The sequence below is a fragment of the Lissotriton vulgaris genome, chromosome 1_1 (assembly GCF_964263255.1).
Source record: "Lissotriton vulgaris chromosome 1_1, aLisVul1.2, whole genome shotgun sequence".
Taxonomy (NCBI): domain Eukaryota; kingdom Metazoa; phylum Chordata; class Amphibia; order Caudata; family Salamandridae; genus Lissotriton; species Lissotriton vulgaris.
In genome coordinates, this window is record NC_141685.1 from 408841465 (window position 1) to 408863277 (window position 21813).

A 21813-nucleotide genomic window follows, 5' to 3' on the forward strand; every position below is an offset into this window, starting at 1 on the left:
AGACCTGGTGATAATCCCAACAACCCCACAGCCACAGAACCTGCGCAAATTCAAGGGAACACTACAATCCCCGATTTCAATACAGAAATAAGACCTGTTGAATTAATTGTAGAGGCCTCACCCTTGATCCTAGTGCTTGCTAATGTTCCACCTCTGAAATTAGGTCAGATTGAGTCTCCAGATTCTCTATTAAATAAGGCACTGCAGTGGTTGAGTAATAATATGCATATATCTCCCTGGGGCAAAGAAAAGCTGTCAGAAGACTTGCTAACAGCGAGACGGGTAAAGTGGATAGGGACTAAAACCAAGAAATTTCCAGGTGATTGTGTGGTTTTAAATTTTAAGGGTCCTGAGGTATTACCAGACGTCTTGCGTAATATTTTTCCTCCGCAACACAGAACAGCGGAAATTATTCCACTAACGTTGGATTTCTTTTTATAGTAGAAGAGGACTTGTAGCAAAACCAAGTATATTAAGAACCAAGTGGACAGTAGTGGGAAATAGAAGGGCTAGGGATGGCCCCATCTGTGATTGGGGGCTAAACTTGGAAAACCACCATTCTGCCCTATCCGACTTGAATGAATGCGATTGACTCGCAAGTCGTGAACCTGCCTCCCCTAAAAGGCAGTTGTCCCAAAAGAACGGAAGGGCAGGAAACTTGAATGAGTACTTAACAGGCAAGCAGATAACAGGTTTTAGGGAATCTCAAACTCCTCCTTCTGGAGAACCAAAGAAAGACATAGAGGGCCCAAATAGAGCCAGAGAGGCGAAAGAGAGCAAATCAAAATTGACGGATGGAGAAATAGTAATTGTAGAAAATGAAGTAATTGTAAATGAAGCTGAGAAGGGCCAGATAGTACACCAACAAGAGACATCACTACTGTCCCTTGTCTCTTGGAATATAGCAGGCATAGCAAACAAGATAAATACACCGGAATGGGTTGATTTCATTGATCAATATGACATTATTATGTTGCAAGAAACCTGGTCACTGACCCCAACCTTTCGGCAGGGGTATTTGAATTTTTATATGCCTGCAACTAGAAATCGAGTGGGACGTCCCTCTGGGGGCTTGTTAATTTGGATACGTCAGACACTGAATTGTACAATTAAACAAAGATCCATACCATCCAATGACATTATAGCACTCAATATTAGTTGGGAAAATGGCCAACAACTTGTCCTGTTTAATGTTTATGCCAGGGGAGTGGGTGGTGGTAAATCCTCAGAGGTCGTAACAACTCTAGAGCAGAACATTGAAATGTTATCACCAACATCTCACGTAATAGTGGGCGGGGATTTTAATGCCACCTTCGAACCCTTGGGTGAAGAGGATAGGATCTTGGCGGAAGAGGAGGATGCTAAATGGGGAATACCTCAACTGGAGGTGCCTGTTATTAAGAAATGGAGTACAGTGGCAATTCAGCTAAAGAGTCTCTGTCTATCAAGAGGGCTGAGAGCAGTAAACGGGCGCTCACCCTCTGATTTAATAGGGAAAAACACATTTGATAATGGCCGAGCAGCTAGCAGAATTGACTACCTATTATTGGATGTAAGGGCTTGGAGTAAAATGGTAGATATGGTAGTGAAAGAAAAACTAGAAAGTGACCATAACCCCCTATGCCTGACCCTTTACTCCTACCAAGAAGCTATGGAGCTCTCCAACAAAAATGAAATGGTGACGCAAGATGTTGCATGCTCAAACAATCATCGCCATTTGAAGTGGAGAATGTTATTAGAAGATGTATCTAAAGAGGAGGTCCTTAAACAATTAGTAGTTGATGAAGTAAATAAGATTAAGTCCCACTGTGGGAAGTCTAACTTCAAAGACTACATGATGGAGGCCCATGAAAACCTCTTCTGTAAAATCCAAGGCTTTTTCATCAAAACAGTAGTCCCCAACAAAATGAAAAAGGATCAAAATAGACAAGGATGGTACGACAAGAGTTGTAGGTTAGCACGACATAGCCTAAGTACGGAATTGAGAACTGGCAATGCAATAGCAGTTAGGAGGGCCAGAAACCATTATAGACAGACCCAAAAACAGGCCAAGAAATGCTGGGATGAGGAATGCTGGTATGAACTAAAGGAGGCCTGTGCTGCCAAGGATTCTAAACGTTTTTGGGCCTCAGTAAAATGGGAGAAGGGAGGAATAGCTGCCCAGCCTCTGAACTATGTTGCGAAAAATAATTGGATAGAGTTTTTCCAACCACAGTATGCCCGAAATCCAGCCTTCAACCATGACCAACCCCCCCCCCCACATGTCTTTTTCAAAAATCCAATATTTGATGAAAAGGATGTTAGTAAAGTATTGGATTGTGTAGCGGGGGGAAAAGCGCAGGGCATGGACGGAATCCCGGCTGATATATTTTTATCGGACCGGAATTCCTGGTGCAGTTACTTTAAAATGTTGGCCAATGCTGTGGCAATGGGAGGGGAAGTACCTGCTTCATGGAAGGGAGCTGAAATTATCCCCATATTTAAAAAAGGCAACAAAACTCTGGCTAAAAACTATAGACCCATTTGTCTTATTGACACAGCCCAAAAACTGATGGGCCGCCTAGTCCAGAATAAACTGCAACAATGGATCGATGAAAAGAATATACTGTCACCATACCAGGCAGGGTTTCGCCCCTTAACTAGTAGTGTAGACCAAGTTCTGCACTTCTTAACCATCTATTGGAGAAACGTTACACTAAAGAAGGGGACATTATATGCAGTATTCGTGGACTTAAAAGCAGCTTTCGACCTGGTTCCCAGAGAAAAACTGTGGCAGACCCTGGCTGATGCAGGCTTAAGTCAGGAACTCCTTACTCTCCTAGTTCGTCTCCATGAAAACAACTTTGCTAAAATCAGGTGGGGCAAGCAAGGAGAAGTAACAGATCCCTTTCCAGTAGAACGTGGGGTGAGGCAAGGGTGCGTCCTAGCACCAACACTATTTTCAATTTATATAAATGGTATTGTTGAATACCTACAGAAATCCCCTAGTGACGCCCCAATTATAGCAGGCTCCCACGTCCCCGTCTTGATGTTTGCGGACGACACGCTTTTACTTTCACGCACCCCGAGCGGTCTCCAAAAAGTGGTTGATGCCTTTGGTGAATTTTGTGATGGTAAGGGCCTTGAATTGAATACTACCAAAACCAAATTCATGTGCCTTAACCACCAGTCCACCTTCAAAGGTGTAATAAAATATAAAGGCATTCCCTTAGAAAAAGTGGACTCTTTTTCCTATTTAGGCATCATCCTACAGGAAAACATGAAATGGAAATCGCATATTAATACAACAGTATTGAAGTTTAGTCAGCTTGCAGGCGCAATTGCCTTAAAACATCGAGCCTCGCTAACTAAGCCGGTAAATTGTGCACTTGAAATTTATAACATGAAAGTATTGGGTGCCTGTTTATATGGATCCGAACTATGGGGGTTTTCAAACTTGGGAGAGCTGGGACGTACAGAAAACAGATTTCTGCGAGGGCTTGTAATGGTCCCGCAAAGCACACCCATATCTCCTCTAAAATTGGATCTTGGCAGGAAAAATATAGAGGACATAGCTAGGCTACGGCCTCTTTTATATTGGAGACGTCTGATGGTGACCCCTGAATTAACCACATGGCTGCTGGGCGTTTTCCCCCCCTGTGCTGGAAAATGCCATTTTAGTGGCACCATGACGAGCTCAGCTCGTCATCAGCACACGACACCTTTGGGTGATGACGAGCTGAGCTCGTCATCAGCATCGAAAGGGTTAAGTCATTATGCTGCAGCCCTGACAGATGTTGTCAAGTTCGATCGTTTTCATTGTATCCCATGGCTAAAGGAATTACGGGGACTTCTTGTAAAGCTGAAATTGGAACATCTATGGGGTACTAATGATGTGGCTAGTTTTCCCTCGAAAGCTAAGCTGAAAGAACTATATTGGGAAATGGTGTACCTAACAATGTTTTGTAATGGATCCCAATCAAAACTGTCAATTCGATTTTTGGATATAAAAATGTACCCGTCATGCGAACTATTTTGGGACGTAATTGAACGACCGCATGATAGGAAACTATATTTCCAATTTCGTATAGGAACATTACCAGTGAATGCTTTTAAGAAACACTGGTCTCCAGCATGGGATGAACATTGTTACCATTGTAAGGATCAAATAGAGCACATTTCCCATGTGTTGTTCTGTTGCCCACTGTACACTAGCCCTAGGCGCAAATGGCTAAAGCCAGTGTGCCTAAACATGGGCACCCGTAGTCAATCGGTAGCACTCAGGATACTAGAATCCGATTGTTCCACACAGTTTGTGGTTGCTGTAGCAAAATTTCTTGCATGGGCATGGGCAATCCGTACTCGCTCGCTAATGTCAATTACAACAAAATGAATTATGTTTATTACTATTCCACCATTCCGTCATATGAATTACTATTTTAAGAAAATAATAATTTTTATGAATTGCGAAAATCTTTTTGTATTTTAATATGTATTCTATTCGACTGTTAATGTTTAATATGTATTTTAGAAAGTATTTTTATCTGTAGTATTTATTGTATTAGGGATAGGTGAATGCTTTTATGACAAATGTCGAATAAAGCTTTTAAACTTGAACTTGATATATACCTTGTGTGGTGTCCTTTCATTTGGTATTCAAGGTATTATAATTGGTAAAACAGCTTGCTTCATATGCTCTCTGAAGTATTAGCCTATGAATGCTGGTCCATGCTACCACTCAGATAGCTTGTCTGTGAGAAGGTGGCCTGATATGCAGTGCTCACTATTCTAGTGAACACTATGTATCAGTCCAGCAACCCTTATTGATGATTGGTTGTAAGTCAACCTTATAGACCAGCTATCCTAGTAGCGTGGATACGAGCAGTCTAAGGCTAAAGACTCGAGAGGGCGTGTTAAGCCAGCTGTTATACCACACATATACCCCTTGAACACCAAGTGAAAGGACACCACACAAGTGTTATGAAAATAAACAGTGTATTTATTAAAATCACAACAGCCCTGTACTCTTTATGAGGACAGGGTACTAAGCACAAAACAAAACTCTTACGAAAATACTTAAGTTAGCACAGTATATACAAATGCCCCAGGGGCACGGAAAACCATATACTCTGAAAGTGGAATGCGAAATTACTAGCAGGTAAGTACAGTACTAATAGGCTTTGGAATCGCTAGATCTTGACTATAGAATCTTCAGATTACTTCTAGGAGACCCAGGGGACTCGGGTGCAGAGTGTGCACTCTCACGCGTGATGCGGGACAAAGTCTATGGTAGCTAGTAAAGACAAAGTTAGTGTTCTCGGGCGAACCCGACCTGGTAGGAGGAAAACGAAAGTGGATTCTGACCCTTGGATAGTGAGGCTATGCTGGGGCACCGAAATGCCGAAGTTACCTAGCCCAGGGGCTGCAGTTGCATAGGTCTCAAAAGACGTCGGGAATCCTCGTAGACGGACCAGGAGCCTGGAAGAAAGAAGTTGCTGGCAGGCGACCAGTGAAGAAAGTTCGATGGATCCAAGCCTGGATCGAAGGAAGATGACACCTGAAAGCAGAGGGGACCAAGTTCGTGACTACTAGCCAGTAGTCAGGTGGCACCAGGAGGGCACCGGATGGTAGTCACCTCGACTAGGTGAGTGGGTGACGCTGTGCTCGCAGATCTCACGGACCAGGAGGCGTTGTCGGCGACCAGGATGGAGGAGCGAGCTGTCCCACGAAGATTGAAGCTGTCGGCGTCGCTGGACCCAGGATTGGGCAACAAAGCCTTGGCAAATTCAAGCCCACGCGGTGGACTCAAAATGGCGTCTGGAGTGGACCAGGAGGGTCCGGGGTGCTTCTCTGTTGCAAGGAAGCAAGGGCCAGTCTGGAGCAACCAGACCAGCAGCCGTGATGTCGTCGGGCGTCGTGAAGAAGGCCACAAGCCAGCCGGCTAGTAGCCACACAGCGCGGTGAGCACGCAAAAGCAGAAGGGCCCCACGCAGATCGTGGAGATGCTGGAGGGCTGATCTTCGGTGCTGGAGCTGCTCAGGGTTGGGGCTTCTCGGACCCCAAAGCACTCACCAGTGGAGCACACGGTGGGCTTGTTGCAAAGAAGTCGTGCAGTCTTGGCGATCGTCGGTCCCTCGAGGTCTCGTCGCACTCACAGTTCTCAGCTTTGCTGTAGAGGTGAGTAGAGGTCAGAGGTGCCAGGGAAGCCGGGTCTCGTCGAGCTGGGTCGTCGGATTCGTGAAGAAGGACTTGCAGCAGACCGCAGTGTTCTTAGGATGGTGCCCGCTTGATGCAGGGTGACTACTCCTTAGCCACAAGGGAGAATCTTGAAGAAGGAAATCTTGATGCCTTTCGCAGAAAGTCGGGTCTTGATTCCAGAGATGATCTAATTTGAACAGGGGGCCCGCTCCCATCTTTATACTAAAAAAGGGGGCTGACCCGGTGACTAGGTCCTGCCTATGGGTGGGACTAGGAGGGGGGTGGTTACACCCCTCTGCCATGCCGGACTTTCCCCAGGCCAGGGGCTGGTGTGCCCCTGGAACTGGTTCTGACCGGCCTATGCGTAGTGAGCACCGGGGTGCCACTCAGCAGTCACCTTCCTGTAAAGCCCTGCCTACCCAGGATACAGAAAACCATGTCTGGGACGGTGCTAGCACCGCCCCTGACAGGAAACCCTTTGTGCAGGCTCCCCTCGCTGGAAGGACTCCCAGCTGCAGGGGGTCAGACTCGTGTCTGTGGTGGCAGCATCCATTTTGTGGAGCTGAGGCTTCAGTTAACTTTAACCGGGGTTCACAGTTACATACATGTCGTGTCCCTCTAGAAGGGTGGAATGCTAACCCCGTCGCCAGAATTGGCGAGGGGTTAGTATTCCAATTCGTATGACACCTTACTCGACATGTTTTGATAAAGCAATACCAAAGATAGCATTTAACCGCGAGGATTATAATGCACTTAAGAGTATATGGTATGCGATATCATGGAACAGCTATTAGGACTTGGTTCCGCAAGCTGCAGACAGGCTCAGCTCATGCCAGAGCACCATCTCACACGATTCCAAGCACTCTGCCTTCAGGATTGTTAAGGCCTGCCATAGGAGTGACTGATAGGAATCTGTGTGTCCATTTTAGGGTTAGATATAGGTATACTATATCTACAGCAAAGGGTGATTACACGACTTTGCCCCAGCTGTCATGCAGCCAGTTGTGTCAAATTTAGGAGGCCAGCCAGGGGTGGCATAATACATGCTGCAGCCCCTGGCAGCCCTGGGTACACCTATGCCCTGAGTTACAGGGTCTGATAAGGTGGCCCAGTACCAATTGGTAAATGCACCTAGGGTACATGTTGTAATTTAGAGAGAGAACAGCCAGGCTGTGGGTCTGATTGGCAGGCCCACAGCCAGAGAAAGTCGTAAACCAGTGAAACAAAAGCAAAAAATCTGGGTGATCATAGGATTGCAGACCCTACTCTCCTACATGACCCCCCCCCCCCCCCAAACTTTGGGACAATAAGCTAACCTTGACCAGGTGAGTCTTCTTGTTCTAAGTGGAAATATCTGGAGAGCCCATCGGCATTGCCATGATCAGTACCAGGTCTATGTTCCACTGTAAAGTCCATCCCCTGTAAGGAAATGGACCACCTAAGCAGTTTGGGGTTTTCACCCTTCATCTGATTTAGCCACAAGAGGGGCTTATGGTCGGTCTGAATCTTGAAGTGAGTGCCAAACAAGTATGGCCTCAGCTTCTTTAGGGCCCAAACCACAGCAAAGGCCTCCCTCTCAATAGCTGACCAATTCTTCTCTCTGGGGGTCAGCCTTCTGCTTATAAAAGCAATGGGCTGGTCTTGACCATCAAAATTCAGTTGAGAAAGAACAGCTCCCACACCCAACTCGGAAGCATCTGTTTGGACAATGAATGGTTTGGAGTAGTCTGGACTCTTAAGGATAGGTGCTGTGCACATGGCCTGCTTTAGGTCATCGAATGCTTTTTGACAGCCTGCTGTCCACTGAACCTTTTTTGGCATTTTCTTACTTGTCAGTTCATTTAATGGAGTCACAATTGATCCATAGTTCCTGACAAACTTTCTGTAGTAACCAGTCAGGCCCAAGAAAGCTCGAACCTGAGTCTGGGTGGTTGGAGGAGCCCAGTCCCTGATTGACTGTATTTTACTCTCCAGGGGCTGAACCTGGCCTCCACCTACAAGGTGGCCCAGGTATACAACCTGTGTCTGCCCTATCTGGCACTTGGTGGCCTTGATAGTGAGGCCTGCTGCTTGCAGAGCCTCTAACACTTTCCTCAGGTGGACCAGGTGATCCTCCCAGGTGGAGCTAAAGACAGCAATATCATCTAGATATGCTGCACAGAAGTCATCCAGCCCAGTGAGGACTTGATTCACCAACCTTTGGAAGGTGGCAGGCGCATTTTTCAGACCAAAGGGCATTACCACAAATTGATAATGCCCACCAGGGGTTGAAAATGCTGTCTTGGGCTTGGCATCCTCAGCTAACCTGATTTGCCAATACCCAGCTGTCAGGTCAAATGTACTTAAGTAGTTGGCAGAAGCCAATCTATCTATAAGTTCATCTGCCCTTGGTATTGGGTGGGCATCAGTCTTAGTGACTGCATTGAGACCCCTGTAGTCTACGCAGAACCTCATCTCTCTCTTACCATCCTGGGTGTGAGGTTTTGGCACTAGAACTACTGGACTAGCCCAAGGGCTATCTGAGGGTTCAATGACTCCCAACTCCAACATTTTCTGCACTTCAGTTTTTATGCAGTCTCTAACATGATCAGGCTGCCTGTAGATTTTACTCTTGACTGGCAGGCTGTCACCAGTGTCAACCTCATGGGTGCACCAATTGGTCTGACTGGGTGTCAGAGAGAACATATGTCTGAAAGACTGAAGAACCTGTTTACAGTCTTTCTGTTGATGCTCAGAGAGGCTGCCACAAAAGACAACACCATCTACCGACCCATCATCAGGATTCTGAGTGAGCAGGTCTGGGAGAGGGTCACTCTCTTCCTCCTGTCCCTCATCTATGGCCATGAGCAAGCTCATGTCCTTCCTGTCGACATATGCTTTGAGCCTGTTGACATGGAGTACCCTGTGGGGGCTCCTGGGAGTTCCAAGGTCCACCAGGTAGGTGACCTCTCCCTTTTGCTCAAGAATTGTGTGGGGCCCAGACCATTTGTCTTTGAGTGCTGCTGGGGCCACTGGCTCCAACACCCACTCCTTCTGTCCAGGCTGGTAAACAGTCAGGACAGCCTTTTGGTCATGCCAAGCTTTTTGAAGTTCTTGACTGGCCTTAAGGTTTTCAGATGCCTTCTCCATATACTCAGCCATCCTGGAGTGGAGACCAAGTACATCGTCCACTATGTTGGTTGCAGGCTTTTTGAGAGGTCTCTCCCATCCTTCCTTCACCAAGCACAGGGGGCCTCTCACAGGATGCCCATACAAAAGTTCAAAAGGGCTGTAGCCAACCCCCTTTTGTGGGACCTCTCTGTAAGCAAACAGAAGGCAGGGAATCAGGACATCCCATCTACGCCTGAGCTTTTCAGGTAGTCCATGAATCATCCCTTTTAGGGTCCTGTTGAACCTTTCAACAAGCCCATTGCATTGTGGATGATAGGGTGTAGTGAACTTGTAGTTGACACCACATTCCTTCCACATAGCAGTTAAGTAGCTTGACGTGAAGTTTGCACCTCTGTCAGAGACAACCTCCTTAGGGAAGCCCACTCTGGAGAACACTCCAACTAGGGCCCTTGCCACTACAGGTGCTGTAGTGGTCCTAAGTGGAATAGCTTCAGGATACCTGGTGGCATGATCCACTACCACCAGTATAAACTTGTGCCCTGATGCTGTCTGGGGTTCCATTGGACCAACAATGTCAATCCCCACTCTTTCAAAGGGCACCCCCACCACAGGCATTGGTATAAGGGGGGCCTTTGTTGTGCCACCTGACTTACCACTGGCTTGGCAAGTGACACAGGAGCGACAAAACTCCTTGGTATCCTCATTCATGTGAGGCCAGTGAAAGTGTGAGACAAGCCTGTCCCAAGTCTTTGTCTGGCCTAAGTGACCTGTTAAGGGAATCTCATGGGCCAAGGTAAGGAGGAAACCTCTCTGAGACAAGGGTACAACCAGCCTCCTGGTCATGCCAGGCTTGGGGTCTCTTGACTCAGTGTACAGGAGTCCATCTTCCCAGTATACCTTGTGGGTACCTGTGGCGTTCCCAGCAGCCTCAGCAGCAGCCTGCTGTCTGAGGGGTTCAAGAGAAGGGCAGTCTAACTGGTCCTTCCCCAGGTCTTCCCTTGAGGGTCCCCCTGAACCCAAGAATTCAACTTGATCAAGTTCAAACTCTCTAGGCTCAGTTTCCCTCAATTCCTGTAGGTCAGCCTCCTCTGAGACTTGATCCACAACCTGGGGCAAGGGGGAAGGCACAGCCTTAACCCTACTGCTCTTTTTCTTGGAAGGTGTCTGGTCCATTGTTCCAGGATCCAGCACCTGTTCAGTGGGGCATTTCCTGACCTGTGACCTGGTCACAGCAAACATGTGCTGGCAAGCCTAACATTTCCACGTGAGTCCTCTGCTCCACTTCTGACCATTGTGATGACTCCAAATCATTGCCCAACAAACAATCCACTGGGAGGTCTGAACTAACTACAACCTTCTTTTGGCCAGTTACCCCTCCCCAGGAGAATGCTACAATTGCCATACTGTGATTGGTAGTGACATTGCTTGCATTGGTCACCAGGAATTCTGTACCTGGCATGATCTGTCCAGGGTCCACAAAGTTAGGTGTCACCATGGTGACACTGGCACAAGTGTCCCTATAGGCCTGAGCCATTTTTCCATTAATGAAAGGTGTCTGTCTGTATTTGCGCAAAGTATTGGGACTTATATCAGGGGACATATCCACATCCCCTGTACAAACAAGGACAGCCTGAGTGAGGGTGCCAACTAAGTTGTCACTCCCCTCAGAACCCAGGGTTAACCCTACTAAACCCTTGGGAGGTGCACTACCACTGCTGACTGTACTAGGGGGCACAGGTGCCTTAGGGGCTGCAGTGGCAGGAGTCTGCCCTCCTCCTTTCTTGGTGCACTCACTAAACCAGTGAGTTTTACTTTTGCAGTATTGGCACCACCTTTTAGATTGGCCTTCTTTCTTCTTTTGGGGAGCCTGACCCCCACCCTCTTTGGGTTGTTGGGGACCTGTCGAAGACTTCTGGTCATTTTGTTCCCCCTTAGAATCTTTACCCTTCTGGTCTGCTTTCTTCTGACCACCTTGATTCTGGCCCTGGTTCTGTTTAACTCTTGTTCTAACCCATCTGTCTGCCTTCTTTACCAATTCTTGGGGAGAGTTCAGATCTGAGTCAACAAGATGCTGATGCAACAACTGGTTCTGACAATTGTTTAAAATTTGTTCTCTCATCATCAAATTATACAATCCTTTGTAATCAGTAACCTTACTGCCCAGCAACCAGCCCTCAAAAGCCTTAGTGGCACAATCTACAAAGTCAGACCAATCTTGAGACTGAGTTTTCTGGGTATCCCTGAACAGCACCCTGTACTGCTCAGTGGTTAGGCCAAACCCATCAACCAGTGTATTTTTCAAGACTTGGTAATTGTTAGCATCCTCCACTCTTGTAGTGAGGAGCTTATCTCTACCTTTACCTTCAAAGGAGAGCCACAAGATAGCTGCCCACTGACTTTGAGGAACACCCTGCACAGTGCAGGCCCTCTCCAAAGCAGTAATCCATTTGTGGATGTCATCCCCTTGTTTAAAGGGGGGCACTATCTTACCCAGGTGTTTTGTATCAAAACTCCTTTCCCTATTGCTAGGTACAATGCTGCCACCAGTGGGGACTACCCCACTTAACTGTTGCTCTCTAGCAAAGGCAAGCCTCTCTTTGGCCAGGGCAAGTTCTTCCCTTTCAATCCTCAGATTGGCTGCCCTTTCTTTAGCTTCATACACTCTCCTCTGAGGGGATGTCATCCCCTTCTGAGAGGAGTGTTGAGAGCCATTGGTTTGAAGGGATCTGCCAGAGCCTCTGGATAGAGACCTAGCTCGTCCATTCCCAATGTTAAGCTGACCTGAGAGTGGCCCCAGGGGTCCCCCAGTACTCATCTCATGTCTGCTTAATTTGGACCTGGTTAGTCTACTGACTTCTACCTGTCCCTTGTCTGCCTCATCCCCAGAGGGATCCTCATCCTCCTCCCCCTCTTCAGTCTCAGCTGAGAGGTGGATTAGGTCAGGGTCTCCTCTGGTTCCCTCAAGGGGAGGCATACCTCCATCTGGATTAGAAGAGCTAAGAAGTTTCTCAGCTTTTCTGGCATCATAAGTCTCTAAGAGACCAATCAGAAAGGAAGTTGTGGGGTTAGACCCCTGCTTAATCTTCCTAGAGGTACACACCTGTCGTAACTCATGGAAGCTAAGCACAGTATATCTGGAAGGGAGGACCTGTGGAGGGTCCACTGACACAAGGGGAGACTCAGAGTTTCCTCCTTTGTCTGACAAACTGTTTCTAGTGTGGTGTAAGTGATGCACCTACCTACACTATGTGTTTGCCTACTGATCCCTTGCTAAGAGTTGCAGCCAAGGTGTGCTAGGCCTTGGGGAGCTGCAACAGCTGGTTCAGTAGAACTCAGAGTATTCTAAGCTTAGTTATATGTACCTAACAGTACTTATGTGATCTCTCAACAAGATATTCTTAGGATACGTGTGGTAAAACAACAGCAAGCTCAAATCCCAACCGCTGCTCACCAATGTGAGAAGGTGGCCTGATATGCAGTGCTCACTATTCTAGTGAACACTATGTATCAGTCCAGCAACCCTTATTGATGATTGGTTGTAAGTCAACCTTATAGACCAGCTATCCTAGTAGCGTGGATACGAGCAGTCTAAGGCTAAAGACTCGAGAGGGCGTGTTAAGCCAGCTGTTATACCACACATATACCCCTTGAACACCAAGTGAAAGGACACCACACAAGTGTTATGAAAATAAACAAGATATTTATTAAGAATCACAACAGCCCTGTACTCTTTATGAGGACAGGGTACTAAGCACAAAACAAAACTCTTACGAAAATACTTAAGTTAGCACAGTATATACAAATGCCCGAGGGGCACGGAAAACCATATACTCTGAAAGTGGAATGCGAAATTACTAGCAGGTAAGTACAGTACTAATAGGCTTTGGAATCGCTAGATCTTGACTATAGAATCTTCAGATTACTTCTAGGAGACCCAGGGGACTCGGGTGCAGAGTGTGCACTCTCACGCGTGGTGCGGGACAAAGTCTATGGTAGCTAGTAAAGACAAAGTTAGTGTTCTCGGGCGAACCCGACCTGGTAGGAGGAAAACGAAAGTGGATTCTGACCCTTGGATAGTGAGGCTATGCTGGGGCACCGAAATGCCGAAGTTACCTAGCCCAGGGGCTGCAGCTGCATAGGTCTCAAAAGACGTCGGGAATCCTCGTAGACGGACCAGGAGCCTGGAAGAAAGAAGTTGCTGGCAGGCGACCAGTGAAGAAAGTTCGATGGATCCAAGCCTGGATCGAAGGAAGATGACACCTGAAAGCAGAGGGGACCAAGTTCGTGACTACTAGCCAGTAGTCAGGTGGCACCAGGAGGGCACCGGATGGTAGTCACCTCGACTAGGTGAGTGGGTGACGCTGTGCTCGCAGATCTCACGGACCAGGAGGCGCTGTCGGCGACCAGGATGGAGGAGCAAGCTGTCCCACGAAGATTGAAGCTGTCGGCGTCGCTGGACCCAGGATTGGGCAACAAAGCCTTGGCAAATTCAAGCCCACGCGGTGGACTCAAAATGGCGTCTGGAGTGGACCAGGAGGGTCCGGGGTGCTTCTCTGTTGCAAGGAAGCAAGGGCCAGTCTGGAGCAACCAGACCAGCAGCCGTGATGTCGTCGGGCGTCGTGAAGAAGGCCACAAGCCAGCCGGCTAGTAGCCACACAGCGCGGTGAGCACGCAAAAGCAGAAGGGCCCCACGCAGATCGTGGAGATGCTGGAGGGCTGATCTTCGGTGCTGGAGCTGCTCAGGGTTGGGGCTTCTCGGACCCCAAAGCACTCACCAGTGGAGCACACGGTGGGCTTGTTGCAAAGAAGTCGTGCAGTCTTGGCGATCGTCGGTCCCTCGAGGTCTCGTCGCACTCACAGTTCTCAGCTTTGCTGTAGAGGTGAGTAGAGGTCAGAGGTGCCAGGGAAGCCGGGTCTCGTCGAGCTGGGTCGTCGGATTCGTGAAGAAGGACTTGCAGCAGACCGCAGTGTTCTTAGGATGGTGCCCGCTTGATGCAGGGTGACTACTCCTTAGCCACAAGGGAGAATCTTGAAGAAGGAAATCTTGATGCCTTTCGCAGAAAGTCGGGTCTTGATTCCAAAGATGATCTAATTTGAACAGGGGGCCCGCTCCCATATTTATACTAAAAAAGGGGGCTGACCCGGTGACTAGGTCCTGCCTATGGGTGGGACTAGGAGGGGGGTGGTTACACCCCTCTGCCATGCCGGACTTTCCCCAGGCAAGGGGCTGGTGTGCCCCTGGAACTGGTTCTGACCGGCCTATGCGTAGTGAGCACCGGGGTGCCACTCAGCAGTCACCTTCCTGTAAAGCCCTGCCTACCCAGGATACACAAAACCATGTCTGGGACGGTGCTAGCACCGCCCCTGACAGGAAACCCTTTGTGCAGGCTCCCCTCGCTGGAAGGACTCCCAGCTGCAGGGGGTCAGACTCGTGTCTGTGGTGGCAGCATCCATTTTGTGGAGCTGAGGCTTCAGTTAACTTTAACCGGGGTTCACAGTTACATACATGTCGTGTCCCTCTAGAAGGGTGGAATGCTAACCCCGTCGCCAGAATTGGCGAGGGGTTAGTATTCCAATTCGTATGACACCTTACTCGACATGTTTTGATAAAGCAATACCAAAGATAGCATTTAACCGCGAGGATTATAATGCACTTAAGAGTATATGGTATGCGATATCATGGAACAGCTATTAGGACTTGGTTCCGCAAGCTGCAGACAGGCTCAGCTCATGCCAGAGCACCATCTCACACGATTCCAAGCACTCTGCCTTCAGGATTGTTAAGGCCTGCCATAGGAGTGACTGATAGGAATCTGTGTGTCCATTTTAGGGTTAGATATAGGTATACTATATCTACAGCAAAGGGTGATTACACGACTTTGCCCCAGCTGTCATGCAGCCAGTTGTGTCAAATTTAGGAGGCCAGCCAGGGGTGGCATAATACATGCTGCAGCCCCTGGCAGCCCTGGGTACACCTATGCCCTGAGTTACAGGGTCTGATAAGGTGGCCCAGTACCAATTGGTAAATGCACCTAGGGTACATGTTGTAATTTAGAGAGAGAACAGCCAGGCTGTGGGTCTGATTGGCAGGCCCACAGCCAGAGAAAGTCGTAAACCAGTGAAACAAAAGCAAAAAATCTGGGTGATCATAGGATTGCAGACCCTACTCTCCTACATGGTCTATAAGGTTAACTTTACAACCACCATCAATAAGGGTCGTTTAGACTGGTGCAAGGTGCCCACTAGAATAGTGGACATCATATGCCAGCCTAACTTCTCACACCTGGGAAGCGGATCTAGGCGCTCCCTTGGAGGAGGAGAAGAAGAGTGGGTCAGGGTATGCGCACTATTGAAATTTGTGTCTAGTAACGCCTGGTTTAGGTTGATCCAATTCAATTTTCTCCATCACGCTTATGTGACCTCTACAAAAATCCATAGGTATGATTCAGGATAGTCGCGTGCTAGCCCTCGTTGTGGTTATGCAGCAGCAGATTTTATGCACCTAGTGTGGGACTGCGTGGTGGTGGGGGGTCTGTTCGTTGGTTGAGGTGGGCAGATTGCAAAGGACCACAGCTCTGATATGAGATTTGATTTTGCAGAACTGTTTCTTGGGGAATATTGCCAAGAAACACAAAATGACTTCCTGCATCTTGCAGTTAACATTAGTATTGGCCCGGTTGAGGGGAGTATGGACTCCTGCAGTAAACCAGTGAGTAGGTCCAGGATGTCTCGCAGTGATCTCTGGCTGAGGAGCTGTATCGCTGACGGATGCAAACGGATGACAAATTGCAGAAAGATATGGAGAATGTTTCGTGACAGATTTGTAGGGGACATTTAGTATGTCTGACACTGAAAGTACTGAGAGTAGTACATCTTTGTCTGACAGGGGAGTGCAGTGCATGATGAGTAATGCAGATGGTTGTTCTGGTGCACTCTGCTTACTGTTAAATTCTAGCACTACCATAATTGACTGCATAATGTGGGTACATAGAGTGATGATGGGCTTCTAACTGTACTATTATTAATCCTCATATGATTATTTGTTGACTTTGCTAATTTGTTGCCTGCTTTTTGTTTGAAAAAACGATAAAGGTTTTTTAAAAAGGCCTCAAGTAATCTGTATGTTACCTGAAACTCCCGGAGCTTTTTCCTGCCGCTTGCCGTTTGTTTAAAGTTGTCAGGTCTTCTGTTAGCTCACTTTGTTGATCGGATACGGACTTCCGTGTATTACTTTTGATTGCTTCCCTCCCCTTGCGCTTCATGTTATAGTCCCTCCACCACCCTCCTAACACAAATGCACGTTCCCCTTCATGAGACCACAAGTCTGTTCTTGAAAGGCCTGTGCCTGCCTGCGCTGGGAAGGCATTAGGCATACCACCCGCGGTATGTGATTCCCTGCTGGAAGACATACTGCCCGCAGCTTTTAGCGTGTGCGGGAGAAGGCGCTGCGGCGTCGCTTAATACACTTATTTTCATCCTGCTGATGATGGCGTGGAAGACGCGCTGCTGTAAGCCTGTGGCTTGTGATTACTGTTCATGTCGGGGTGCGGGAGAGAACCTGCTCGATCTGCTGTTTCATCCACAGTTTGTGCACCACCTTCTCAAATCCGGCATCACTGTCTTGTTTTAACATAAGTTTCCAGTCTAGTACAATTTCGACATTACAGCCTTGTTTATAAATGTGCCTGCATTGTATATATTTATGCACTTAAGTGCACACGTATGGCCCCATGGAGGCGCTCTGTAGAGCGTTTAAGCCAAACAAGTGCAAAAGTTCAGTGGCCTCCTAGAGTGAGACACCACAAAGATGAGTCTCAGAAAGCAAGCGGTCAAGGATTGGGAGAGATTGGCACACAGCTGGGCAGGAGTATGAGTAACTGGCTTGTCCGAGTACCAATGTAGCTCTTATGTGAGCTCCTTAAATGTCTGGTTTAAAACCAGAATGTGTAAGTACACCATGGTTTCCTATTGCAATGTTATACATAAAACACCCGGCAAGAGAACAGGGACGTGTGTTAATTAGTGATGCCATATTTTACTGTATGCGTGCGCTGTTGCCCCATATTCCTTTGTTGTGTTATTGCTCGTTTTGTTAAGCTGCTTTACTCCCATCGCTGCTTCCGTCCTCCCACCACCCTTGAATACAAACGCAGTGTTTAAACGTTGCGGGGTATTCTGCCGCTTAATATTGTGGTTTATGTAGCCTCCTCGCCTCACCTCCTCTATAAAAGTTTAGTCTTTTTCTGGGCTGTTGGGAGAAACAGAAGAGGAGTTTGTATTCCATATTCTATAATATACCCAGGTTTACAAGCAGCACTGAACACCCAGCGGACTGTGGTTTGTTTTGGCTTTGTCATACAAAAGCGTGTAGAAGTGTTTGCTGTATTTGAATACATTTGTCCTTTCAGTGCATGCACACTCGTAGAAAGGTGGGTGTTCTGTTAGGGAATATTACAAAAAGGACTTTCCGTCAGACTCCATCCTACACACACAGAAAGGCAGCGTCATTAAGTCTGTGGGCTTTGAATGCACTATATTTAATCTTAATGGTGGGGCACAATTTAAATCACAGAGGACATAGGTGTGCAAAAAGGGTTCTCAGATTTGACCCCTCTTATTAGCAGGCAGGAAAGACCAAAGCCTCGCAGGGCCCTCAAGCATAACAGACGTGGCCTTTATAGGACCGGATGCACACAAGTTGTTTTCTGTTGTAACTCAACGGTTTAGTCTTAGCCTTGATCTATTGTATTGGCCTTTATTAATTTCTTCATACTCCGACACTGTATCGAAGAACTTATGTGGGTGAATAACAGGTTGTCCCGGATGAAATTTCAGGAATGTCTAGTTGTGCTTTTTAATTGCAATTCATAAAATTATGCCATCACGACGCAGAAGCATTTGCTGCAAAATTGTACTGTGGGAGCATGGGAACACAGTGTACGACCAAAACACACACATCTATTATAGCGGGCTCATCATCAGCATTCCATGGTATGTGCAACCATTGTTTCTGATTGAATGTATGTCATGAGTCGGAAATCAAGCAAGAATAAGCACTGGCAAATTTAAAAGCTCTTGCTACAGATTCTGTGGTCCGTGGCAGGAATAGGCTTATCACAAAGTCAAGGGTTGAAAGCGGTGTGCCAAAAGCCTCTTAAGTATATTGTTAACAGTAGTTAATTATTCCTAAATAGTTCATTCTTTCATATATGCTATCAAAATTAGACCCTGACCTCGGATTTGTATAATTAGGCTAAATGGAGGGCGCTCAAAATCTTGCGTCACAGTACAACTCCACATGCTTCCCTCATGATAACAACACCCTGGCCTTTACCACAAGAAAAGGTAATAACTGTATGGTATGTCTTGCTAAGCCTTTATTTACAAGGTGTTTTCTAAAACTACCCTAAAGTGGCTTTCCTGCCCAGTGTGAAAAAGTGACTTTCTTGAGGAGGAGTAAAATACTCAATCTGTCATTTCTTCAGAGCAACCTTTTATTTAGCTATATTTTTATTTTACTCAGTCAATCTTCAACTCTAGCTTGTTGGTGTAGGTAGCGTGTTTATTTATCCAAAAGTGGTGTTAATTTAAAAGCTTAGGAACGTACTCTAAGCCTGGTTTTTTAATTAAAGCATCACAGCCGAATTTTTGAAATTTCTTTTTTACAAGCATGACCAAAAGAACATTAGAAGAGATCAAAGTTGCTCATGGACACCTTTGGGTAAAAACAGCCATTCCCCTCCCTCTACAAATGTAGAATTTGTTTTTCTGTTCCCATTGGTAATTCCTTATTCTTAGTCCCCTAGACAGTGCTGCAGCTGTGTCTCCAGTCATTGTGGCAATTCCTCATTTTTAGCCATCTAGGCAGTGCTGCAGCTGTATCTCCGGTCATAGTGGTAATTCCTCATTCTTAGTCCTATAAACAGTGCTGCTAGCTGTTTCTCTGGTCTCATCGGTAATTCCTCATTCTATGCCCATAGGCAATGCTGCAGCTGCATCTGTGGTGCTATCAGTAATTCCACATTTTAAGTTCTCTAGACAGTACTGCAACTGTCTCTATTCATACATCCACTACACTTCAAACCAAAACACATAGATAAAAGACATTGTCATTTACAACGACAATAGCTCTAACTCTGACAAATGCGAGACCTATTGCATTACAAATGCTTGTTTTTCAAGTTTTGCCTGACTTTTTTTGTCCACAAAACCCTCCAATCTTTGAAGAAAGACATGACCTCCTTGAAAGCATAGAGCTTCAAACCCTGTACAAAATGTCAGATGCAGATGTGGGTATTTTAGTCTCGATCTACTGCTAGGTCATGTTTATGGGAGTGGCACAATCCTGCTTTGTGCGACAAGTATGCATAAATTTGCATCTAATACGTAATGAGTGAGAGACCAAACTGCAGACTGAGTTCTTCAAGAGAAGAGGTCAAGGTCTTACATATCGAATGGTAAGTTAAATTCTCTGAATTACAGGAAGTGTGTACTGTGCTTTTCATATAGTAGACAATGGGACCAGTAACAGAATATAGTCATCACCAGTTCCACATTCAGTCACCGAAGGGGTTAGAATCATCTTTGGAGTACCTTCCCATTATAGAGAAACTCCAACAGCATGTTCCCTTGTGTTCTGTGGTAGATTTCTCTTAACTGAAGGCTGGCTATTAAAGCTATGCTGGATATTTCTAAAATGACCACTCACTCCCCCACATCCTCTGGAACATACATACAACTACAATACCTACACATACAAATATACATGCAGACAGGAGAGCTCCTTTATTATGTCCCAACTGTCAGTAGCACATAAATCAGTGTATATAGTCTCAGCTGGCTTTTTCACTTAGTGTAAACAACAGAAAAACGTAACCAACTCGTCCAGAACATGGTTTCAAAGGGGTATTTTGGTTTGCATTCTGAAGGTCCAGTTATAATGTTAGGTAAGGTAAAAGCATTAAGTCTGATTCAGAGTACTTATCCATGTCAGAACTGTTCATAAACTTCAAGAAAAAAATGTCAGATTAAAAATTGGAATTAAACCTACTAAGAAATTTAGCCGTGGATATCCTCATTGCTTAGTTTGCTCTGACAAAATGGATCACAGCGTTAGGCTTAGCAGGGTCAGAGACAGAAAACAGCTTGAAGAAGCAGACAGCATAGACAACGGTAACCTTTGAGTAGAGGGCCATTATGCAGAGCAAAAGGAGTGAGAAAGATTTGCTCATAGGGAAGAGATTGCGATTCAAGAAAAGTCCTCAAACTGGGAAATAATTGTACAAGGGAATCTTACCTTTATCTTCTCTTGTATGTTTAGTGAAAGAAGAGTTAAATACTGACAGGAAAAGTAAATGTAAAGACAAACAGGTCTTTGATTTTGGAACCCTTCCTCAACTTTTTAGGACAATGAAAGATTATGAATTGTCTAAAATGTTCTCAATGGTGTAATAGGGACAAAAATGACGTCTGCATTGCTGTGGCGGCTCCACTGAGAAGAGCCGCAACAAGACCCACATTTAAACTGTGATTGGTGTAGAGCTAACTTTAGCCGCCTATTCCCTAATAAACTTTACAGTGCAAACTCCAAGAGACCCTCAAGACATGGTTTGAGCTCAAACACTACATTCAACACTTGTTAGGGCCAACGACAGATATGTGGTGCCTAAATGCTTAAATGCAGTCTTGACATTAAAATCTGTGGCACATAAAAATCAATCTGATAACTCAGATACAAACCTCTAAATTAATCAAGAGTGATACTTGCACGGAGTAAATACAGGTAGCTTTGCTAGGGAAGTTACTCTGGGTCCTAGATATCAGAACTAAAAATGTCCGGCTCCAATCTGATATCTTAAAACATTTCTGAAGACAAGAAATCTACTTGACTGAGTATTCTACATTATAAATGTTTTGCTGGGTGAATATCATAGCGATACCAAAGAGGATGATGGACGTAGCGTTAGAGTAAATCAAACACTCACCCCCAGTAAACAGATCTGGGCTTAATCCATCATCATTCTTTAGCTCACTCCACCACCCCAGTTCAGACATGGCCATATGCAAATCAGTCTGACCCTGTGACTCATGGGAATAGTCCAGCCCGAACTGCCAAGCCATGTCTCCCCTGGACCGGAAACAAGCATCCTGAGACCTGTTTCGGGTTCATAACCCTCATCAGCAAGGCTATCTTTAATCCAGTGGCAAAGTGAGCAAGGGACCCACGTCTGGGCATTCCCTGCCAACTTGGTTTCAGCTCAAAGACTACATTCAACACTTGCTAGGGCCAACAACAGATATGTGGTGCCTAAAATCCCAACAGTGCTTAAAGTCTTGACATTAAAATCTGTGGCACATAAAAATCAATCTGACAACTCAGGTACAAACCTCTAAATTAATCAAGAGTGATACATGCACGGAGTAAATACAGGTAGCTTTGCTATGGAAGTTACTCTGGGTCCTAGATATCAGAACTAGAAATGTCCGGCTCCAATCTGATATCTTAAAACATTTCTGAAGACAAGA

General features: G+C 46.2%; 1 protein-coding gene across 3 annotated transcripts in view; it reads right to left on the reverse strand.

The window, feature by feature from the left end:
* Positions 1-21813, reverse strand: part of USP24 (ubiquitin specific peptidase 24) — a 1909144-nt gene that overhangs the window by 446056 nt on the left and 1441275 nt on the right. The gene's annotated exons all lie outside the window — the stretch shown is intronic.